At 48.6% G+C, this 24,548-nt stretch overlaps 1 protein-coding gene and 1 long non-coding RNA gene across 2 annotated transcripts in view; one reads left to right on the top strand and one right to left on the bottom strand.

Annotated features, from left to right (window-relative positions):
• ANAPC13 (anaphase promoting complex subunit 13) overlaps positions 1-16,099 on the bottom strand; it is a 264,408-nt gene extending 248,309 nt beyond the window's left edge. Inside the window, exon 1 of the mRNA XM_064435625.1 lies at positions 16,087-16,099. The gene's annotated coding sequence lies outside the window, so the exon portion shown is untranslated. The remainder of the gene's footprint in view (positions 1-16,086) is intronic.
• Positions 1-20,768, top strand: part of LOC135309530 (uncharacterized) — a 50,019-nt gene extending 29,251 nt beyond the window's left edge. The window contains exons 9-14 of the long non-coding RNA XR_010369752.1: positions 18-216; positions 1,239-1,393; positions 2,041-2,621; positions 10,576-10,911; positions 13,920-14,025; positions 14,474-20,768. This is a non-coding gene — a long non-coding RNA (uncharacterized LOC135309530). The remainder of the gene's footprint in view (positions 1-17; positions 217-1,238; positions 1,394-2,040; positions 2,622-10,575; positions 10,912-13,919; positions 14,026-14,473) is intronic.
• Positions 20,769-24,548: the final 3,780 nt, after the last annotated feature.

A 24,548-nucleotide genomic window follows, 5' to 3' on the forward strand; every position in this document is an offset into this window, starting at 1 on the left:
TCTGCTTCATCTCACAGCTACCGCTCCCCTCCTGGCTGTTTGTAGCAGCCAGGGAGGACCTAATTCTTGTATCCCAGACCTTAAACCTCAGCCTAACAGCCTCCAAGGGATTCTCCCTGCTCGGGGTGTTGTTTGTGGGACTGCTGGTGGCTCTGCAGCCTGGATCCAAGGAGCGTTCCCATCCCATCAGCACCAGCTGCCAGCATCAGGATCACGGTAAGGCTGCTGCTCCCTGCCTCCAGAGTGTGTTCTGTGTGTGTCCTGCACCCAGAGCTGGGGTTTGCTGCTTAATTTCCTCTCCCCAGTTAGAGTCTCCTCGGTCCCCTGTGCTTGGATGTGTGCTCTCTGAGTGTGGGGTGAATTTCCTCGGTGCTAGCAAATGTTTTATTTCATTGCTGCCCTCCCCTGCCTTGCACCTCATCCTGTGATGGGCACATTTCTGGATCAGAGATGTCTGTTGCTCTCAGAATGGTTTCCTTTTCCTGCAGAGAATTCCCAGTGTATATTGCTACTGTCACACATTGCTGTCTGCTCTCCTCTCACCCAGTGCTGGCTGCAGTGTGCTTGAGAGACATCCCACTCCTTAAACACCATTTGAGGTTTTCTCTGGCAGAGATAGTGTGGGAATCATGCAGGTCACTCCCTCTTTTAATTCCTTGTGTGTATCAGCTGTAAATTCACCTCCTGCAGCTTTTGCACCACGGCTCCATGAATGAACTTGTATTTTAGGCTTGTGTAGCATCTCCTGTGCTGACTGTACCCCTTGTATTTCAGTCTGTGTTTTCCCTTGGCATACAGCTTAGAACTCCCATTGTCCTCGTGCTGTTGTGACTGGTGGAGTCCTTTTAATTTGTCTGTATTTTGCTGCATCTTTGTTTCCTTCCTCTCAGAGCACCAGGGAGGTCTTTGTTGTCCAGCACGATCGCGGCTGCTATGTGTCACCATGCCTCTGCTTGCTTGTTTGGGAGCTGCTGGTTTCCTAAAACTCAGCCTGGAAAGGGATGCAGATCACATCCTTGGGCTGCTCTGATCCATGTTCTCAGTAAATGTGCATTACTGTGTTGTCCCAGCAGCTTCTTGTCCCTTTGTTTGGCTGCTTTTAACAATTCTTACAGAGTTTAGGGGAATACACAGGGGTTTTCTCCTTCCTTAGTTCTTTCATGCAATTCTCTATTCAGGGAATTTCCTGCTGCTTTTTACTTAATTGTGGTTTTTTTTTTTTTCTGTTGTTCCCAAAGGCCACCCAGGGAGCTGGACATCATGGAGCTGGACACACACCAGGGTAGGTAATGGATGTGACCCCTGAAATTGGAAAAGCCACCATGAAAAGTATGACTCAGCCTGAAGGCTCTGGACTAGCGGAGGGAGACTTTCCCATTCAGGGGCAAACCAGGCAAGTTGTGTTTTCTGTTTCATCCCAGAGAGCTGCTTCTGGCCTGGCTTGGAGCAGTGACCTGCATTTAGTTTCTCCCTCTGTGCCAGCTCATGTCTTTGCTCTCACATGGGATCCTTGAGTGCTTTCCCTGAGCTGCTGCTTGGGCCAGCTTTGCTCAGCTCAGACTTCAGCAGATCCTGCATCTTGGTGGCATTTCCTGGGGCTTTGGCATCCTTTGTGCCTGGAACAGGCAAAGCAAAGGGTCCCTCTGTGCAGCTTTGCTCCCTGCAGTGCCTCATTGTGCTGTTGAGCAGTGGGAAGGAGCAGGAAGGTGTTCCTGTGGGTCAGAAATGTCTTTGTGGAGGGAGTCAGGGGGTTTTCCTCAGCTTGCTGCTGGTGTGCTGTGCAGTGCTGCTCTTGGAACACGGCACAGGCCTTCCCCAGCAGCGTTTTCCAGCGCTTTGTTCTCTCCCTTATGCAGCCCCTCGGGTAATTGCCCAGTTTCCCCACAGTGAGCTAAAGAGCCTCTTACTGCCGAGCACAGCCCCTTCCATTGCTGCTGCTCAGGGCCAGGCTTTGGGATTCAGCCCTACCCGTGCCTCCCCCTGTTTCTTTGGGTTTCTTCCTTGCCACGTTCACACCTTTCCACTTTCATGTACCTGCAGGAGCCGACTTACTTCTGACACCGAGCTCAGTCTCCAAACACAAAAGAAGAGAAAGTCAGGACAGAAAGGCATTGGAGCTTTCTTCTTCTTCCACACCTGCTGTTCCCGGTCGTCAGGCACTTCCAAGAGGAGAGTTCTCCAAGTTCCCAGCCATTACCCTTTACATAAGCATAATATAGTGCTGCACTTCCTACAGGGAAGCTATCTATTGTAGCAATCTGTAAAACAAAAGCTGGATTGCTCCTTCTCCCATTGCTCCCAGAATCAAAAAGCTGCCTGCTGTTCCTCAAATGGGAAGGCTGAAAGCCTTCATCAGAGGGTAGTTCATTTTTACACGACATTTTTACACTCAAGCAAAACTGAAAGCAAGGCATAATTTGAAACAGCCACGCTCGCCGTTAGAGCAGAACCACACAAATAAAATGCCTGGGATGATGGAGTTGAATACATTGCAGTCAGAAAAATGACAGTTTGCAGGGAACAAGGAAAACTAGATGGATGAATGGGAATTAGTGAAGAGCAGACTTCCAAGGCAGACAAATCAAATTGAGAGCGTGGATCATTAGATTCAAAGGAAGCAGGTAAGGAGTGCACTAAATTGTACCTTAAACAACAAACCAAGGGCCCCAGCCTCCAGGGAGAGTGGATGGAGCTGGGACTTGGGATATGAGGTGTGTCCTGGCCACTGGGCTTTGTGACCTCACCCAGGTCACTGTGTGTCCTTCACATCAGCTTCTGTGCTGTGGGGGGTGGCAGGCACTGGACACAAAGGGTGCTTTGGGGATCTGCAGATGTGCCCAGCTCCAGAGGACACAGCTGAAGGCTTCCTGCATGGCCTGTCCTGGCACCTGGCACCTTCCAGGGCTATCACTGAGATCCATTGTATGGAGCTGGCTTTTTGCCTGTTTTTTCTCCCCAGAAGGTGAAGGGATATACAAGGGGAGAAATTACTGAGTTATTGAATTTTTTAAAATTAACTGTGCACGCTTATACCCAAGGAAGTGGGGTGGAAGAAATACACTTCACATACAGCAGCTCTTTGCAGATGTGAGAAAATGTGGCATGGTTTGGACCTGCCTGGAAACAGCTGAGCTGGGGGAATTTGTGTATTTTAAAAATAAAGCTCATGCTTTTCTTGGAAAAACTTTCAGGTCACTGTAACACAGAACTGAAGGTCACAATTCTTAAGAAGATTATGAAATGCCCCAGATGCTCAGTGTGATAGTCTAGACAAGGCAGCCAAGGGAGAGATGCTGAAGGAAGTTCCTGGGATTGGTACAGGAAAGAAAAGCCCTCAGGATGGAAAACTCCACACAGAGCTTCCCTTGGTGCTTCTGCCTTGACACTCCTGCAGTGACTGGTCCCAGCTGGGTCCTGCTCAAGAATAAAACTCATGGTCACACAGGAACCACTCCCATTGGAATCCCATCTGGCTGATTCCCCCATTTCAGCTGAGGTGGAAATGTCACTGGGTCTCACGGAGACATATGAATGGAATGATAAGGAATGTTCTCCAGCAGGAGCTGAAAAGCACCACCCTTGCTGGGAGTATAAGCCAACAGATGCTTTACAAAAGCAAAATTGATCTGATCATTCCCATAAGAACCACAGGATCATAAAATGGTTTGGGCTGGAACGGAACCTTAAAGCTCATCCAGTCCCACCCCCTGCCATGGGCAGGGACACCTTCCACTATTCCAGGCTGCTCCAAGCCCTGTCCAAACTGGCCTTGGACAATCCCAGGGATCCAGGGGCAGCCACAGCTTCTCTGGGCAACCTGTGCCAGGGCCATAAACCTGATATTAGTGCTGTGTAATTGAGGGAAAGGCAACCCCTGCTGTCCCAGGTTATCCATCGTTATTCCAGGTTTAGCCACTTGAACCTGTTACTGAGCAGCACTATCTGAACATGGCAGTTGTGAGGATTCTTCTCCCCTTAATTCCTTAATTAATAGTCTCTTTATTTTATCAAAGGCTTTATTGTTGAAGATGTTCAGCATGTCCAGGGATTTCCCATTCCCGTGGCAGCCTCCCAGATTTCACCCTGCCATCGATCCCATCCCAATTTTCTTGCCATGGAAGGTGTTCCCCTGCTGGTTTAGCTGGCCAGCCTGGGATGTGGTTCCTTCCAGCAGCTCTTAAGAAAACCCTTGCACATCCTTTCCTTCATTTTCCCCCCCTTTTCCTTTTAGCTTTGGTTATTTGCAGCAGGCTCTGTGGCAGCTGTAAATGTTAGTTAAAGCCTTATTGATGCCCGGTGTTTTCCAGCTGCCTGGTTCAGCAGTTTATTTGGGTCTCCGGTGATGTTTGGAGATGCATTTCCTCTCATCTCTCCCAGCTATATTTTACTGTTTGCTCATTTGCTTGATGACAGTTTGCTGCTGGGTTTTGGAAGAGCTTTGCAGTGCATTATCTTGTGAGTTAATCCTGACCTGCTTCCTTGGCTCCAGCAGCTGCCCTGGCACATCCTGAGCCGGACGCTGCCGCTGTCAGGAATTTTCTGCCAGGTTTTTGCTGTCAATGTTTTTGGCTATTGCTTTATGTCATTCATGTCTGGATTAAGCTCCCCTGTGATATCCTGAGGGCAAGATGAGATTTGTCACTGCACAAGGGATCAGCCTCGGTGCTGTTGGGGAGGTTCCTGAGGGTTGGAGAAGGTCCAACCCACGGGGTCTGTCCGGGATGGTTCTTGCTATGAATCCGCGTTCTGTGATTTTTGAGCTGTCCTAGGAGACTGCTTCACCTTTTTCAGGATGATTTAAGAGGATGTGCTGTTCAGGATTCCCACTCGAGTGTTATTTATTAGTTTTGTAGTGTCTTCCAGGCTGCTTTCTTCAGGGTAGTGTTGATTCCTTGGGGACAAAGGAAACAAAGTCAGGAAAACGCTCGCAGGAGGGATAAAACAGGAGTCTGACTGATATCTTTTCTCTCTCTCCACGGTGTTTTTTCACAGATCAAAAATCAATTAAGGACGAATTTCACTGGGAACTCTTTAAACAATGTGATATTTCATTAGAGATTATTGCAGGCTCTTTAACATTTGCAGTCCAGGTGTGAATTACAAAATTAGCCAGATTCCTTTAACGATTTCCTCCGAGGTAACATTCCTCCAAGCACCCTGTGCCTGGAGCAAGCTGTGCAGCTGCTGCTGGAGAAGGGCTGTTTATTGCTCCCCCCACATCCTGATGGAGACACAAGACTGGAGGAATGGTTTTGATTGTGACAGCAGCCTGGCTGGGCTGTGGCCTGGAAGATGAGAATGAAGGAAACAAGAGTGGAATGTTGTAGGAGAGGTAGAAAGGGGCTTTGAGATGAGCAGATCTGGGGGTGCTTCCCAATTCCTTCTTGAGCTGTTACCAGCACAAGCTTGTGCTTTAAAAGAGACTTCTCTATGGCTTTCCAGGTCCTTCCCTTGTTCCTGAATCTGTCCCTGCTGCCATCTAAACCCCACAACACTGAGACAGAAGCACTCTGGAGGTGCCAGTGAGCTTTCACTGGCACCTGGATTCCTTGGCACACATCACTCCTTCTAAACCCTTCCCCTCCTGAAGGCACAAAGAGCTGAGCAGTGTGAGTTCCTCTGCTCCAGTGCAACTCTCTCTCCATCATTAATCCTGCCTGGAACTTGCCCTTTTCAGTGCCCATTCCCTCCCTCGTCCATCTTGCCTTATTCACAGCCCAGTTATTGATCCTTATTTGGGGCTCATCTGTCTTAGTGAGCTCAGGGAGCCACCCCTGGGAGGGAGAGGAGCACCTTTCATTGCTTTCAGGGTGCTGTAGTTGGGTGGGAGGGAAATAGGTGAGTTTTGGGATGCACCACTGCAGGTTTTATCCAGCGGTTGCATTTCCTGAGTGCTGACTGCTCTCCCCACCTGAGCACCTGCTTTTCTTGGAGATGCTGCTTTTCCCTGTAAATTTTCCTTTCCTCTTCTCCTAAAACCATCACAGCTGCAACAGCCCCATTACAGCAGCTCAGCCTCTCCTCCTTCTCCTTTGAAGTCAGTAGGACTAGGATTGGTCCTCAGGGCTGCCTGTAGAACCCCGTGCATCCATGTTTGTCCCACTCTGCCCCCTTTTCCCATTTCTTGTCCCCTCCCCTCAGTTTTGTCTGCATTCTTCTCTCCCTGCACAGCTCTGCCCTGCCCCAGGAGATGATGGAAGGTTCCTTTGCTCACTGCAGTGAGGAAAGGCAGTTGATAAACCTCCCCCTCTGCACTGACCATAATTGCTTTCCTGGAGAACAGGAGGGAGAGGCAAACAGTTCTGAAACTTTCCTTGAATACCCTCTTGGGCCCTAATTATTTTCAGCTTAGGATATTTTCTGTGTCAGGGAAGGCTCATCTGTCTAATAATCCTTGCTGGATTTCACTTCCAAGTACTTGCCCAGCCCTGCCTTGAGCCACATATAAACTTTCCAACCCCCTTTCCTCACAACCATCTTCCCTGATTTGCTGTGGATCTCTTTGATTGCTTCCCTCTAATGCTCCTTGTTCAGGGGCTGGACAAGGTGGTTAAGGAGGAAATGTGTACCTGAAGAGAGGCTGTGGCAAGGTGAGGTTAGGTTCTGCTCCCAGGCAGTGACAGGAAAAGAGGAAATGACCTCGAGCTGTGCCAGGTTGGACACCAGGAGGAATTTCTGCATGCAAAGGTTGTTGAACATTGGAAGGGACTGCCCAGGGAGGTTTGGAGTCCCCATCCCTGGAGGTGTCTAAGGAACTCCTGGATGTGGCACTCAGAGCTCTGGGCTGGGTGACAAGGTGGGGATCCATCACAGCTTGGACTTGGTCTTGGTGGACTTTTCCAACCTCAATGATCCTGGGATTCTGTGATCCTCCACCATTCCTCTAGCGAATCAAGTTTTGGAATCCCCCTTACCTGCCTCTTTTCTAGGCTGCAGCATCCCAACCCATTGGGTTGATCTTCATGGAAAAGCCCTTCCAGGCCTTATAAAGTTCTTTCTTTCCTTTCCTTCTGTATTCCTCCTGCTCTGCACTGCTGGAGCCATGCAGGTTCACATCCACATAACTCACCTGGAGAATTTTGGGGTACTTTGTGTTGCTTGAAGGAGCTGCATGTTTTGGAGGAGCTGGCTCTTACTTGTGAAGGTTTTTATTACATGAACCTTTTAAGCAAAATGCCATTTATTATGAATCCTGAAAGAGCACTCTCTGCAGCTTCCAATTACAATCCTGGCTGCATCTTACTTGAATGGTGTTTACTATTTAGGGTGCATTTGTAAATGCATTTTGGGAGGCATCTTTCCTTTCATTTGTAGTGGCTAACATTATCCCTAATGCTGGAGGAAATTAAAAATGCTTCCTGCTTAGAAGCAATGAGTTGAAATGAAAATGTGCTGTGTGCTGGTCCATGGCAACATCACTGAAATGTCTGGATGTGGTGCCAGGTGCTGCTCTGAGAGTTCAGCTGTGCCCAGAATGACCTGGTGTACCTGTGGTGGTCTCTGAAATGGGAGAGCTGAGTGACCAAGCTGGGTCTGCTCTGGGGAATCTGCTGAAGCTGCTCAGTACATCCAATGTTTACACAGATAATTTAGTTCAGATGGGCTGATGGGGGCACGTGGGCACAGCTGTGTGCCCAGGTCTGCGCCCCTGAGTGCAAGAGAGACATGGAGGGGCTGGAGCGTGTCCAGGGAAGGGAACAGAGCTGGAAAGGGAATGGAGCACCAGGAGGGGCTGAGGGAGCTGTGTGGGCTCAGCCTGGAGAAAAGGAGGCTCAGGGGGAACCTTCTGGCTCTGCACAACTCCCTGACAGGAGGGGACAGCTGGGGGGGGGTCAGGCTCTGCTCCCAGGGAACAGGGGCAGGAGGGGAAGGAATAGTTTCAAGCTGTGCCAGGGGAGGTTCAGGCTGGACATCAGGAGGAATTTCTCCATGGAAAGGGTGGGCAGGCACTGGAAGGGGCTGCCCAGGGAGGTTTGGAGTTCCCATCCCTGGAGGTGTCCAAGGAATGCCTGGAAGTTGCACTTGGTGCTCAGGGCTGGGTGACAAGGTGGGGATAGGGCACAGGTTGGACTGGATAGTCTTGGAAGGCATTTCCAACCTTTATAATTCCATGATGTGCCGTTTATTCTCTTCACCTTTTGGAAGTCCAACAAAGCGCAAGGGGTAAAGGCTCAGGAGGATTTGGTTTTGGGAGCTGTGGTTTCATGACTTGGAAGTCTCTGGTTAACCCTGTCACAAGCACTGGCTTCAGATCAGCTGCTGGAATGCTGTTCCACCTCTGCTGAATTATCCAGATCCCATGGAATAGCTTATATTGGCTGAGGAAGAGGAGTCAGCCCAACATAAAACCTGTCCTGACCTGGTCTGAGCAGATTTGGGCCAGCAGTGAGAGCCTGAACTGGGCCAGTACCTCATGTCCCCTACAAGGGGCACTGGGACAGGATTGACAGTTCCATTCATGATGCCCAGGAGTGCTTCCTGTGCCTGTTTGTATTTTCACCTTCCTGATGGGAACGTGCACAAGTAGATAAAAACCTGCTCTAGTGGATTCCAGCATTAAGTCAAGAGACTATTGGATTTTTTCAAGGGCTCACAAAATTCTCCTAAAAAGCAGATTGTTATGTGTTAGTTTGGAGCCCTTTTGTTCAGCCTCAGGTGTTTTCATTCCTTCAAGGTATTTACTGAAAGGACAGGAAGAAAATGACTCAAGGTGGCACCATGTAAAAAAATTCTGTGTTCAGCACAAGAGTGCTACATTTTGGCTTTTCCTCCAGCAGGAGTGGGATACCTTGCCCCTCTTTTGAGTCAAGTGTCAGATTAGAAGAGTAGAAATAGGAAGAATAACCCCTCTACATCAAAATCACTCTGAAAGAAAACACTGCAGTGCACAATTGTCCTTCTCTGTGTGAGGGAGAGGTGGTAAAGAAGGCACCATGTGTGACATGTGTTAGTTGTGTTCTTTGATGCTCTCATGACATCAGTGAGGATGAAGAGACACAGAAACATGAGCAAATCTTTAAATAATTACTGTAATTGAATGCTGTGAATGAAATGAATCCATTTCAGTTGTACCTGTTTATGCAGCAGCAGTATTATTTTTCTTCTCCTTTTTTCAACCCCCTTTTTTTTGGTTGTTTTTTGTTTTAAGGTGCATATTTTTAAGGGGTCTAGTAAAGGATTTTAATGAATCTCTGGGAAATAGTCCTAATTTGGTTTGTAATTCTAAATCCTGAAAGCTGCTTGGCTGGGAAACTCTGTAAACCCTTACATTTATTTGAAATCTCTATCCTGGAGCCTTGCCTCAGTATGGATGATGCATTTAAGCTGAGGGGAGGCAGAACAAGAAGAGCTGACCTCGTGTTTTGCACAATGGCTTTTGCAGGCAGAGATTTAATAAGGGGGATTCAATATTTTCTATTCAAGGTACTGTAATCCATATGCCACTTTTCAAAACCTGCATCTCCCTGCAAACATCTCACTGTGCTTGTAGTCTTGTCTTGAGGTTTGATTTTTGCCTGGAAAAGGAAGGCAGAGCTAAGGTTGTTTATGATGTTTAACTCTGACTGCAGCATCTCATTTGTTGCCTTGACTTATTCAGGGGGTTTTCAGCACCACCTCATTACTGAATCTTCTGTTTTTCTACACGTACTGCTCTTCCAGGGGTCTCTTTTAGGCAGGTAAAGGCATTTCTAGTGCTGGGGGGGCTCAGCCTGGAGAAGTGAAGCCTCCAAGGAGAACTGAGAGACATTTCCAGTGCCCAAAGGGCTCCAGAAGAGCTGGAGAGGGACTTGACACAAGGGTCTGGAGTCACAGGACGAGGGGAAAGGCTTCCAGAGAGTAGATTTAGGTGGGATATGGGGAAGGAATTGTTCCCTGTGAGGGAGGTGAGTAAGGTTCCTTCCAGCCCAAGCCATTCTTGGATTCTGTGTGTATATGAACCAAAATTCTGCTCCTTTTCACCCCAAAACACATTAAAGCTCTCACAAGTGCAGCCATTTGTGTCTAAAACAAGCTGAAATAGAGAGCTTGTGGATGTGATTAAAAACATTTCATCATACACTGCACCATCCTAGTCCTGGCCCCCAGACTCGGAGAGGGGAGAGCCTTGGTCTGCTGCTCCCCATGATGGGCTGAGCAATGGGATGTGCAGCCAGCACCAGCATCCAGGATCTGGAATGCCCTGCTCAGTCCTCAGGGATGCCATTTGTTCCTCTGTGCAGGCCTTGCTTCCCTCCATTGTTTAAAGGTGGATAATCTCCCTGGTACAGTGGGTATTTGTTGTTGGACTTAGCCAAAGCTCTGGCAAAGCTCGGGGTGAAGGCAGGAGCAGCTGCTCAGTTGTTCCTCTGATGGATTCTCTCAGCCCCCCCTGCTTTGTGCCCACTCACCTCTTTATTTTCTTCCCTCTCCCTTCCCTGCCATTCCTTTGCTGTCTTTACTCCCTTTCCTTTCACCCTCTCTGCTCCTGCCACCCCGACTGAGGAGCCACAATGGGAAGTTCCCCTGCCCAAACACTGGGTTCATTTGGTGCTGGGTAGGAGTAAATAACAAAAAGCAGGTTATTCTTTATTCCAGGTTTTGGTATCCAGCCTGGATGACTGTCAGCTAGGACTTTCTGCTCCTGCTTGCCTTCCTTTAGGTGAAGAGGACAAGTGAGGCTCTGGAGAGTACTCCTGGATGGTATGGGGAGATCCTTGGAGCAATCATGTAAGAGCACATGGCTTGTGTGAATCCTGCCTTCTGAGCCCCTCTCTGTGCAGGACCTGAGCAACGCAAGCAGTGAGGGAAGGGCAGCAGCAGGAGCCTTCTGGGATGGGGAGCTGCATATTCACACCCACTTTTCTCAGCTCTGGTCGTGTGCACACATTAAATACAAACACAGAGAGGTTTCAGCACCTCAGGCTTTTGCAGGTGAGTGAAAGCTTCCCTCCTTCCCTCCCCAGCTCTCCACAGGGAGCAGCTCCCTGCTGCCAGGGCTGCAGCCAGCCCCACGCTAATTGGGGCTGTCATCAAAAGGAAGGAGCTCAGGCAGGGCTGGAGCCCACAGCTGCCCCTTCCCTTTTGTCCCCTTCCCCTCCTGCCTTTCCTTTTGCTTCTCTCCCCCCTGCTTCTTTTCCGTTTGGGAAGAAATGCTTTGTTTTGAGGCTATGGATGCAATTCTGCTCCCCTGGGCAGGAGAGGTGTCTGGAAGGGCCCATGGGCAGGGCTCTGCTGCTGGAGGGGACAGTGTGACACTGGTGTTGGGAACAGGGGGTAAGGAGAATGATCCTCAGCATGGAGCACCTCCTCTCCACAGCCAGCCCTCCAGGAAAGGCTGGACACCTGGTGCAATTCCCAAATCCTCCAGTCCCTGTCTCAGCATCCCTTCACATAATCTTTGATTCCTCACTTGAAGATGTCTCTGGTGCTGTGCCCAAAACAGGGAGTGTTGCTTTTGATTGGCCGCTGCTGTTGGTTCCCAGAGGCACCAAACCTGTGCATTGACCATTTGTGTCATTTTGGGAAGTTTTTAGCACTGGGCTGGTGGGCTTTGCTGGTGCCCTGGAGTGGCCAGGGCTGGTTATTCCTCTTTCAGACTCCCTTGTCAACACAGACCAAATGGAAATATGGCCTGAGAGCATCCCCAGTTTTGGTAGCACTCCCAACATTCCCTGCTTCTCCTTATTCCAGGGCTGCAGTGATTGTTGAGATGGTGGGATTCTGTGTCCTGCCACAGAACAGCCCCTTTCCAGACACCTTTGTCTTCAAGGTTTGTCTGGGACACAGGAAATATCCACTCCCTGATGGCCCTGGGGGGTTGAACTGGATAAAAACTCACCACAGATTCCAGATTTTGGGCTCAAACTCTCGTATGTCTACTGAGATACCCTCCAGACCTTTTAGCTACCAAAGTCATTGGATTTATCCAGATTTTTGGACACAGCCACATCAGTCAGCACTCCAGATCACAGAGCTCCAGCTCTGCCCAGAGAGAAGTTGTTCCCTGACCCTAATGTCACCTTCCAGTTTGCTTCCCAGAGCTCCTGAGGACTGAGTGTGTTTTCCTGTGCATCCAGCCCAGCACAAAAGTTCGAGGGAGGAAGAGGAAAGAGGGATGACATATGGAGAGATGGCTCTGAGCTGTGAGGAAGCCAGCAATTCCTTATTGATCAGCTCCAAAGGTGTTTGGAAGTAGCTTTTGGCCAGGGGGCTCTGCTCCAGGGCAGGTGCTGAGTGAGCACTTGTGCCAGGAAAATGGGATTTTCTTAGGGAGGGGGAGAAGGGCAGATCCTGCCCCAGCTTTGCTGTCTCTCAGGAAAAGGGGAGGATTTCACTCAGCCTGGTGCTGACAGCAGTGTTACTAACAGAGTGAGGGGGGTGAGGGAACCTGGGCTCAGCAGCAGCTCAGAGCTGTAAGGCTGAGCTTATTCTGGGCACTTAACCCCTCACTGCATCAAATTTACTGAGGGCTGCACTGGGGCAAACTGGGACAGTGCTGCCCACCATTGGAAACCACCTCCCAATCCCACAGGGATGCCCAGAAAGGCTTTTCCCAGCCCAGGGCTGTTCCTTCCAGCCAGCAAAATTCATGGCTGGGGGGGTCAGGGAGCCAAATGCCACCAATGGGCTGCATAAAGGGCTGGCTGATTTTATGGCCAATAATAACATTTGTAGTTATACAAGCCACGCTAAGATAGGGCTAATCAATTCTCATGCTGCAGGTCAGCAGCTGATTGCTGCAGGGGTCAGCAAGGAATTATTTCCTTGCCATTTACAGCTTTATTTAATTGGCCAGATGCATTAAGGGCCTTTTAATTACCTTTTTTTCTCTTCTGTCCTCTGAAGCATATGGAATTAAGCACTTCCAGGGATAAGGCTCTGCACTGGTAGGGCACCATTGCCTTGTCTGGGAGGGCAAATCATGGTCCCTTTTAAGGCTGGGATTTTGCTGGAAGTTATCAGGGTGGGGGGGATATTTCAGCAGTGCTTCCTGGTAACTCAGAGGAAAAATCATTTGGCTCTTCAAAGTCAATCCTGTAAGCAGGATCTGCTCTGAGTTTGAGTCCAGAGCAGGATGGGAATTTTCCACTGCTGTGCTCGTTACACAGGCATAGCAATTTCTGTAATTGTTGATTTTAGCCTCACTTTCAAAACCACAACAAAACCACTGGGAAAAATCCAAATTGAAGAGCTTTGTTTTGAGTTGAGTCGAATTCTTTGCTTTAAATGAAACCTGCAGTTAGAAGCCAATGCAGCACTGGAGGGATTCTGCCAGAGCTGGTTTGGGGGAAAAGCCTGGAGATGCTCTGTGCCCTGGCACGGGCTGTCCTCTTTGCAGGGATTTGTCCAGAAGCACCATTCCCTTTCATCAGGAAAGAGAACATATTCTCTCCATTTCAGTGAAAAATGCCTTTTCCTCTTCAGAGAGGACCTGCAGAAGAATTTTTCATTTCAGCTGCTTTCCACTGAAAACCTGCTTTTTTTTCCCAGGGAGGATTTTTAAAAATTAATTTTCTCATTTGATTAAAAAAAAAAAAAAGAGGAAGCAAATCTGGGCTGTTTAAAATATTCTCTTTAAATTAGAAGCCCCAGTTGCTTTGTGGGACTTTCAGTTACCCTGGTTTGGATTGGAGCATCATAATTTTTGGATCAAATTTATTCCCTTTTAGTTTTTGTTTGTTCGGGATTTGTTTACTGTGTTTTACAAATTGTAAGAATTGCTGACCTTTCATCTGACTTTTGAGAGGGAAAGACATAAAAGCTCTGCCCCACTCCTGCAGGACAGCAATTCTATTTTCATTTTAGTCCCTGTTTTAACTGGACACATTTATTAGGAAGGAAAGCTCTGATAGGGAAGAGGCTGGTGCTGCCATGAGTGTCCAATCCTGCATTATTTACTGCAACATCCCTGACTTTTAGCCCCTTCTCTCTTTCTTGAGGCTCTCTGCCTACCCAGAAGATTTGTCCCTCTCAAGATGATATTGATGGTGGGAAAGGCAATTTCAAGTAAGCTGCTGCTGGAGTAGCCATGAGGTGCCTAATGAGGTGATTAGAATGATTGGGATAATGAGGCACTGATGTGAGAGCCTGTGTTATCCCACTGGGACTTCCAGCGAGGCACAGGAGACTGGAGGATGTACTCAGGTAGGGAAGAGGAGGGTGGGAGCCCAGGCTGTGGTGTGGGGCAGGAAGGTCCCAGGCTTTGGGCTCCTCAAGGCACTGCCACCTTGTGCAGGTCATTGCTTCCCCTCTGGCTGCAGTGAGGGAGACTCAGTTTATTCCTGCCCCTTCAAATCCTTCCCTGAGAGTGAGGAGTGGGGTCTTGTGGGGAGTCAGACCCTTCCTGCAAGCTGGATTAGGAGAGGAGTCTCCATCTCAGACCTGCAATGTGGAAAAATCCATTCCTGGGGATGGAGAGGTGCAGTGAGCTCTGCACAAAGTCCACACTGAGGGTAAAATTGATGTTTATTGCACTTTGTGTATCTCTGCCCAGGGTTTGGCTTTGGCCAGGAAGGAAAGGGTTGCAGGCAGCTCGAGAGCATTCCAAGGGCACTGTCCTGGCTGAAGGCAAGATCCCGCTGGGCTGCTCCGCTCCAGCGCCTCGCAGGGAGACGTGTCCTTCTGTCCTGGCTTCTGTCCCCACCTGATGTCCCAGCACGTCGGCACTCTCGGGCACTTGTCACTTCTTATCTCCGAGGGGGGCTGTTCCTTCCCCCGTGCTCACAGCAGGGGTTGGATTCGGAGGCAGAATTCCCGGGAAGAGGTGACACTCGCAAGGTCGAGCTGTCACCCTGTGGCTGGCAGAGCTGCTGGGCTGTGTCTCCGTCCGCAGCAGTCACACCTCTCCTTTTTACCTCTTAAGAGACTGCAATAAATTAATTGAAGATTATTAATTAGATTAATTGTAAAACTTCCATGAATTGCTGCCTTCTGGATCCCAGTCTATAATTTGCCTTCCATGGCCAATTAGATGGGGCCAGTTAAGGTTTTATCCTTTTTCAATATCAAGAAATCATTATTTTCATCGCTTGAAAACACAGACTGGGCAGAGCTGGGCTCACCTGCTACAACCTGGACATACAAAGAATGCCCCAGAAAAATGGTTAATGAATTCCTCCAGTTCTGCTTTGCTGAGCACAAGGGGCTTTAGGGCTGCATTTATTTGCTCTCTGGCCAAAATCTGCAAAAAGCTTTGCTGAACCTGTGGGTGGGGGGATCTTGGCTGGGTTTCATCAGTACCCTCAACTCTGCCCTGACTTTGAATTGAATATTCAAGTTACAGCTGAGCTCAGTAGTGCTGGCTGAATGGGGGGGAAGAGAGAGGGAGATTCTCAAACTGTTCTCTCAATTGGGAAAAAAACAACCTGGAAGTTCTTTAAAAATGCAAGTCAGTTCTTCTTTTTGATGCTGCATAACTGTCTGTGTGGCTGGGAGAAGCAACAGGACTGTAATTGCAGACCAAACCTCTATTTCCTCTAATTGTTCCCATAACTTGATTTACTTTGGAAATACTCGGAGGATGCTTTTCCTATTTACTGTCTCTCCTCACTGTTATCATTTTCCCTGCCTTGACTGATGAAGCACATTCATAATTTCTCTCCATTTGGTGTGGACTCAGGAGCAGTTTGTGCAGATTAGGAGCTTCTGGCAAAATGGTTAATATTAATCTAGAACCGAATGAGTGATTTATGGGGGAGAGGCTGTGTGAAACCAAAGACACACCAGATGAATCTGGGATTTCAAAAGCATGGAGGAAAATCTGAGTATAGTGAAGTTCTTCTGTAGATAGGAAAGGGAAGGTGTTGGGAGGTGAGAGAAGGCAGTGGGAATGTGTCTTTCTTTGGTCTTTAGACCCTCAAGGCTCTGGTGAAATACCTCCAGGAGAATTTTCAAGTGGTTTAAGGGCCTCACTTGGCCATCCAGACTTAACTAAGGTTGCACGTGGGGTACAGCATTACCCCCAGCACCCCAACTCACATGCACATGTTTGATCCCTATATCTTGGGATGGCAGGGAATGCAGACGAATTTCCATGGCATCCTGAGAGGATGCTGCTACCTGGCTTTTCTCAGCCTCCCTTTTCCTGCCTTCCACACTGTCAGTTTTCTGCCCATCTCAGGATCTTTAGGACTGGATTGCTCCTCCCAGCTCCTGCTCCTGGAGGCAGGCACAAAGCCTTGCTGGCTTTCCACTCAGGTGTGTTCCTTGCTCAGCTGTTTCTTCCCTTCTTTCCCACCTATTTTCTTAGGACTTCCCGTGGAGCTTGGACACCTGGGCTCAGCTCAGAGCTCCTGTCCTCCCTTGCCCACGTGCTGAGGAGGAAAGGAGGCTGTAACAGCTGCTTTAATTTCCTCAGGTCTCCCTTCAGCTGCTGCCTCACAGCTCCAAGGGCTCCCACCTCAATCCTAACTAACCAGTTTTTGGCCATAACTCCAACTCCATTCCGGATCTTATTTCCCATGTGCTCTGTGTAATGTTTTGTCTCTGGACAATTTTTCCTTTTAATTTTGCAGTGAAAATTACCTAAGCTGGCTGAAAGAAGTGTTTCAGAGCTGACTTGTTGATTGCAAGCCAGAGCTGAGGGCTGCCTTATAGAGATGTTTTCTTTGGGAATAATCAGCCCGAAGCCGGTCTCGGAGGAGGGTCGCAGATGAGAGCTATCAACAGAGGGGTTTATGGAACACAAGGCTTGCACTTCAATTTCAATGCAGATAAAATCTGCCAAGTGAAGGGGATCCTTCCCCTGTCACTTCTGCAGAGAGAGATTTTATTAACACCAATTGCATGGAAACAGGGGACGGCCACGGTGCCCCCACCGGAGATAAAAAGACATTAATGCACTTAGGCTGTGACAGCAGAGAGCAGCTGGGTTTGGTTTATGTTCTCTGGACCCCAGGGGCACTTCTGCATGAGCAAGGGCGGGACTTTGGGGCTGAGTTCAATGGCTGATCCCTTCAGCAGAAATATCAGGTGGAAAGGCTGGGAAGGAGCAGGAGCAGCTGGGGATGCAGAGTGTGGGTGGCAAGGTTTCGAGTGGCCCCAGCTCTGTGGCAGTGTGGGTAAGGTGTGAGACCTCAGGATCGCTGGAAATGGGATGTTGAGTCCGAGGATGGACAGGTGATTGTGGGAAAATCCTGCCTGGATGCTGTGGTGGCTGGGTGCTGGCACCCCAAACCTTGGGAGCGTGTGTGGGGTTGTTCCTACTGCTCATCCCCCTGGGCTCCAGTCATGATCACGGGTTGTGTATCCCAGTTTTCTCTTTCCAACAGAGTCATTTTCACTGTCTCATTAGTGTTGGACCTGGAGCTGAGCTTTAGCCTGACCCACACAATGGATATGGGAAGCTTTGGGAAAGGATTGTCCTTGATATTCATATCAAAAACATATCCAAGTCCTGCCCCCATGGTAGTTCCTCTTACAGGATCCCTGAGCAGGAGAAAGGCTGTGGCCCATTTCCAGGCCCGGTGCCCTAGTCCTCCACTGGGTGTGGTTTTGCTGAGGCTTCCCTTTGCCATCTCAATCCCAACTCCCCTCATTCCATGGGGCAGAGTTTTAAAGCCCCACTGCACACACTGCTCCTGCCTGGCACGGCTGACTCTGAGGATGGATGGATGGATGGATGGATGGATGGATGGATGGATGGATGGATGGATGGATGGATGGATGGATGGATCTCCCAGTTCTGGGCAGGAAATAGACTACACCCCCTGGCTGGCTGCCTGACTGATCAGCACATCTCCTTCAATCAAACAGACTATTCTGATGAGCCTGCAGTCAGTTCCCTGCGTTTTGGAGCTCCTAGATCCTGCTGATGGGGGTGGAAGCTGCTGCTGGAAAAGCTTTCTCCTTCTTGGTCATCTAATTTGGAGCTTTCCAATAAATAGGCTGCTCGACATTTTTTGATATAAAGGTCAACATCGTCTGGTAGACTCGAGGACTTTAAGATAAGTGGAGGAAATGGCATGGGTAGGCTGATTTGATAATGATCCTAATCCTGTGTCTGATCTCTGATAATGATGGTAACCCCATCAATGTATGTTCATGTCACTGTAAAATGGAGCTCAGATAATTTTTTTGGCAGAACTGATGCCTCTTAGCACAGACTAGCTTTGCTGGAGTCTTTAACTTGTTGCAAGAGCTGCCACACAGAATGCAGAAAAGGAAGCTTAAATTGTTTTTAGGAAAAAAATCAATCAGAGCAAGTGTTTTTGGCTAAATAAGGTCTCAGTCTCCTGAGTCAGCTTTCCCAAAGCTGTTGGTGTTTGCTGATGAATTACTGTGGTGATGAACACACAGCTGACACACCAGCCAAAGCGCAGTTATGGGTGGAGACTCATTTCAGAAAACACCTTTAAATTCCACCAATCCTTTTATTCAGGCCAGACCAGGACAAGGACTACCCTTTTTTGGTATTACTGAGGAAGCTCTGGGCTTTGGGAAAGGTGAGAAGTGGTTTAGCACAGGGATTCCCTCCATCCCTCCAGGCTGTGGGGAACAGATACTGAAGCATCTTTCATGGTGTGTGTGTAGGAGATGTTTTCTGGCCATTGTGTGGTTTTTAGGAGTGCTGAAAGGAGAGCAGAAGGAAGTTTAGGAGGAAGTTCTGCCTCTGTAGACCCTGGCAGTGCTATGTCAGTGAGATGTTGCACAGCACACACAGGGCTGATGTCCAGAGAGAAATACAATTCCACTTGGAATTCCTCAGAGGACTCTCACAGCAGAGCTCTGCAGCATCCAGGGATATCTGGGGAGATCAGAGCTGCCAGGGCCTGGTTTCCAACATGCCCTTCTGCTTTGCTGTCTCTTGTGAATGCTACCTAGAGTTTTCCCAAGTTAGGAATAAGTTAATTACATGGTTCTCTTTCCCTGAAGGACCCCAACACCTGGATTACATTTTGCTCCCAGATTTCTGGTTTCTAATCTGTTATATGGCACCAATTCTCAGGCAACCATAGACCCAGGGAACTTGCATTTCTCTTGTCCCCTGAAATGCCTGGTTGTTTTCTGACTGCAGAGCTCCCTGTGTGACGTTCTCCTAACAAGGAGAACGTCCTGGGGCTGCTTTCCCCTCAATACAATTTGTGTCTGGAGGTTGTGACTGCCTCCCACGGTCCCACAGCCTTTTTCTCTTTGGCCTCTGATCTCTGGCAGGCCTGTGCTGAGAGCTGATTGCCATCTCTCCTCAGGTGGATCACTTACTGCTCTGTAACTGGCTCAAGCCAAGGGGCTGGAGATATTGGATTCCTTTGATAAGGTGCCAAAGTGACACACTGATATCTGAGCCAAAGCTCTGAGTAAATGCTTTTCCCATCTCACACCACGGTAGACTCCCAAATCCCAGTAGAAGCAACTGCTTTCTATTACTCAGCTGTTTGCTAGCAGGAATTATCTGCCCTAGCAGGAGATAGTTTGTGCTCTCTGTGTTTGTTAGGCTCCTGCTATCGCTCACTCCCGGTAGAGAGAGGCATAAAATTCCTTCCAGGTGACTTTTGCAGCAAAAAATCAATTGTTTATCAACATCCTGGCAATCAATGGATGCAGTGATAGGTGCAACTGTCTCTATTGGAGCTGAACCTTGATTGCTGAGAGACCAGAGCTGCTGCTAAATCCACCTGGGCCCGAAGCTGGGCTGGAGCTGCGGGGCCAAAGCCTGGAGCAGATCCTTGGAGAGTTCCCTGCTGCTGTGCTGAGCCCTTCCCCTCCTCGGGATGTTGGTGCTGATTGCTCTTGTGCTGATTCTCTGTGGGCTGTGCTCTGCAGAGGGCTCTGGAGCTGTCCATGCACACCTGGCCCCTCAGAGCCAGGGGCTGTGCTCTCTGGTGCTTCACTGAAGAGATGAACCACAAAGTGCTCACCCCAGAGGAATTCATCACTGTTTTATGTGTCTGTCCATCTTCACTAAGCCTTTTGCTGAAGAACCCTGTGTTATATTTTGTTCCCAGATTCTCTTGGCATCCGGCCTTGGTGGCCAGAAGGCAGGCCTGGGGGAAATCTCTCACAGGGGCTGGGTGTTCCTGCTGTGACTGGTGATAAACTTGCTTTCAGCTGCACTGGTGAAAAGGCCAGCTTGGAGCAGCCTGGTCTTGTGGAAAGTGTTCCTGCCTTTGGGAACTGGATGATTTTTAAGGACCTTTCCAACCCAGCCCTTTCATGATTTTGTGAGGAGCATCTCCTTCCTTCTGTGCTACTCCTGCCCAGCTGGTTCCTTTCCCTGGGACACCTGCAGCCTTTCCCTCTTGCTTGAAGCTGTTAATTGATGTCTCATTAAACGAGACAACTTAAAGACTTCCCTATCTGCAGAGCATTCCTGAGCCTGAGCTTTCCCAGAGCCAGAGTTCTTCCTGAGCCAGAGCTCCAGGAGCGTTTGGACAACGCTCTCAGGGACAGGATGGGGTTGTTGGGATGTCTCTGCAGGGCCAGGATAATGCTTGTGTGTCCCTTACAAGTCAGGAGATTGACTCTGTCATCCAGTTTTGAGGTGTCCATGTGGCCAAGGTATCCCTTCACGAAGAAATATGGATAGGAGTGGAAGAGTTAACATCAGCAGCTCCCAGACACGCTGGAGAGTTACATCATGTTGCTGTGGAAACTAACTTTGTGAAAGCACAGTGATGTATGGGAAAGCTTTGGGTCAGCGGGTAATAAATTCTGTTTAAAAAGTGATTTTTTCCCCATCTGCTGATGTAAACATCATTAAGAGAAATGACGGCTGAGAGATGGATTTCTTTTTATATCAATTTTCAGACAAAGAAAATAATTTTTTTTTATAATAAAAAAGTTGCTGGAAATCAGAGAGTGCTATAAATAATGAAATAAAGAAAAAGCACCGGTGATGGAACAGAAATTTTCCCTGGTGATTGGTTTACAGCACTCTCTGTGATTTAATGGGAACTTGCAGTTGCCTGTGGGAAGCTGCAGAAAAGCCCTGGATGGGCTCTGTAAAATGATACTTGGCAAATTGTACCATGAATCCCAAACTTTGAGGGCTTTGGGAGCACCCTTGTCCTGGAAGTCCCCTCTCATCTGCATTTCCCTGCTGCCATTGAGGGGCAAGTTTCCCACCTGCCATGTTGTCATTCAGATTCTCATGAAGGTGTGGGGTTTTTGGGTTTATTTTTCACCCTTTGGGGTCCAGGATGGTTTGAGGTGAGGCAGCAGAAGTATCTCAGTTTACCCAGTGACAGTCCCAGCCAACGGCAAGGGTGCCACTGGGAATGCAGACAAGGGTGTCACCGTGATGAATGGGGTAATTAATAAGCAATTAATGTGCTTCAGAGCATGGCTCCAGCTTTTCTCCCAGCCAGGCACTCAGCACTGATCTGCTTTCTCTGGTGATCCAGGCTCAGAGCAGCTTGGAATGATGGAGATGATGTTTCCAGATCTCCCCTTGATGCCACCGGGATGCAGCTCTGCACTGGCACAGCAGGGAGTCTGCTCTAGAGGGAAGGAAATTCCAGGGTGGGATTTTCACTAATCAATGGGATTTGAAAGGATTCTGTGGATTGTCCTTGAAATGAGTGCTCTGAAATGGTCTCCTTTGGCAGCTTCTCCATTCCCATTCCAAACTCCCCGAAAGCTGGCCCAGGTGCAAATACTCCACCTGGCATCACAAATTCACATTTCCCTGGCCTGCAGCATTGTTCCCAGCTCATCCTTCTGCCTCTTTCCTCTCCTGGCTCAGCCTGGATTTTTTCATGCCCACCTGCACTCCCTGTTAGCCCCATTGCCCATCTCTGCTGGGTGGGTTCTCTCAGTTGCATCAGAGTCCACCAAGATGTTGAACTGATGTCTAGACCTGAGCAATAAGTGCATTTTCCATTTCAGGGAAAAAAAATATGGAGTTTAATTTAAAGGTATTTTTTGTCCTGACATGTCCCTGTGAAACCATTAAAAATTGTTTACATATTTTGAGTTGATTTTGGCATTTAAAGCAACTGGATTATAAAAGAAACTTCTAAGTGAAAAGATGTTTTAGAATTAATATCAAAGTGTTCCATGCCCTCAAAATAATGAAACATGATGTTTTGATGTTGTCAAAACACTCGGGTAATTTTTTGTTTAGAAACAAGAAAGTGTTGGCATTGACATGCCCAGGTGAGTTGTTCCTTTTGCAGGAAATCAGCGTTCTGATGGAAAATCCCGAGGGAGCTGAGGTAAGAGCAGCCAAACCTTGCTCACTTGTGTAATAACATCCCTTTCACTCCTCAGCCTCAGGGCTTGTGCTCTAAGAGCAGTCCCAGGGGCTGGTAATTAATTGGCGTAGCTAATTCAGGGATGGAGAGGGAATATGACAGCAAAACAGGAATAATCTGCGATGTTTGTGAGGGAGGGAGTAGTCATGGGTTGCTGAAGAACCCAAGTACCTTAGAGGACATCATTGTTCTAATGAAGTGTAATAAAAATAAATGAATGTGGTAAAAATGCTGAACAGTTCAAGAGGAGGCACAAGGTTCTACAGCTCGGACACGGTGAAGATAATTTTGCATTTTGTCATAGACTGGTGGAAACACGAGAGAAACAAAACCTTTAAAGAGCAAAGGAGAGGAAAAGGGATGTGTGAGATTGCAAGGAACCTCATCCCTGACAGCACAGGCATGTGTGTGTCACTTGAGCTCGGTGATTTGGGATTGGGACTGGTTTGGGTTGTCTCTGTTTAGGAAGGTGCACCTCTGGGGAGCTGCCTGGGCTGCTCCCACAGCTGATCCTTGGCATTCCTACCCCTCCAAGGAGAGATTCTGCCCCAGGAAAATGCTCCTCAGGGTGCTGGGCTGAACTGGCTGCAGGTTGGTTCCAGCCATGCATGGAGGTGACTCAGGACCATGGTGCTGCCCTTGCACGGTGTTGGAGGCCCAGTCACGTCACCACGACATGCTCCTCCAATGTTTGTGCCACCTGTGCTCTTTGCCGGCAGCAAACTCATGGTTTCCTTCCTAGATCATGGGAAAAAAGCTTCCCTGAAGAGCCCTGGGCAGAAATACTTGTGTGTGTGGGGGTCAAGGAGCTCAGTGTGACCCAACTCTGCTCACTGGGACCAGAACCCCTTGTGCCCTGGGCTGATCCCCAGCGTGGGCAGCAGGAAAGGGATTGGGATTGTGCCCCTGTGCCCTGCTCAGGTGAGAGCCCAGCTGCAGAGCTGCCCCAGCCCTGGGATCCAAAGCACCAGAAGGATGTGGAGTTGCTGGAGTGAGTCCATGGGAGGTCACAGAGATGCTCAAGCTTAGAGCAGCTGTGGGTGTTCACCTGGAGAAGGATCCAGGGAGACCTCAGAGCCCTTTCCAGTGCCTAAAGGGACTCTAGGAGAACTGGAGAGGGACTTGGGACAAGGGACTGGAGTGAAAGGACAAGAGGGAATGGCTTCAAACAGAAAGAGGGGAGATTTATCTTAGATACACAGAAGAATTTCTTCCTTGTGAGGGTGGTGAGGCCCTGGCACAGGGTGCCCAGAGAAGCTGTGGTTGCCCCTGGACCTCTGGAAGTGTCCAGGGCCAGGTTGGATGGGCTTGGAGCAACCTGGGATAGTGGAAGATGTCTGTGCCCATGGCAGGGGGTGGAATGAGATGGGCTCTGAGCTCCCTCCCAACCCAAACACTTCTGGGATCCTGTGATTCATTCTGTGATTCTCTGATTCATTCCATGAACCCCACCTGAGCTCCTGCTTTCAGAGTGAGATTTCCTCTGCTTTGGATGGGTCAAGATTTCAAGTCAAGGCCCCCAGTTCTTTTTCCTCTGTTTTGCCCACCCAGCAGAATTCCAGGCTGGGGAAATTGTTGGAGCTGTGGTTTTAGCATGACAGCAGTGACGAGAGGGCGAATGATGTTTCTGTCAGTGCACTGAAGGCCATTGTGCACTATTGATTTTTGTATTTGTTTGGTTTTTGTTGGTGTTTTTTGTAGCAGAACACTCCATTCAAAGGAGTGTAAAACACTCCATTAAATATTAATGCTTTCCCCCACTTCTTTCCTCTGTGGACACATCTCCTTCTGTTTTCCCAGGTCCCCATCCTGCTGGACAGCTGGAGGATGTTCCCACCAAATGATCAGCAGGTCGAGGATGCTGCATAAAACACTCAGCAGTGCCCCTTTAGCGTGGAAACAACTTGACTTTTATTGCCAGTGCTGAAAGCATCTACAAATGTAGATTTAGCATCAGCCTCCAGGCTTAAGATACAGCTGTTATATTTTCCTTTCTTCCTTTAATTTTTTCCCCCCTCTCCTTTGCACTAATGTAATGCTTATTTAGGAACTACAGCCATCTGTGGTTGCTAGGGATGGCACTGTTAAATTTGCTGTTGCTTTCTCTCCCCTTGTTTGATGAGGCTCTCAGTGCACAGAGAATTCCCCAGGACAGCAGAGACATGCTTTGATTGCTGTTTTTTTTTTTTTTTTTTAAACACATCCCAAAGACATTGTTCACAGGGCTCTGTCTGTGCTGAGAAAAGGTGGTCAGCTGGAGAGCTGAGATCCTGCCTTGTCAGGGGCTAATGAGGTGAGATTATGAAGAACCAGGCAGCAAAAGAAGTTGATGAAATTAGAGGGGATGGCAAATAAAAAGGGAGGGAAGGAGGAAGG

The sequence above is a fragment of the Passer domesticus genome, chromosome 11, assembly GCF_036417665.1.
Source record: "Passer domesticus isolate bPasDom1 chromosome 11, bPasDom1.hap1, whole genome shotgun sequence".
Lineage (NCBI taxonomy): Eukaryota > Metazoa > Chordata > Aves > Passeriformes > Passeridae > Passer > Passer domesticus.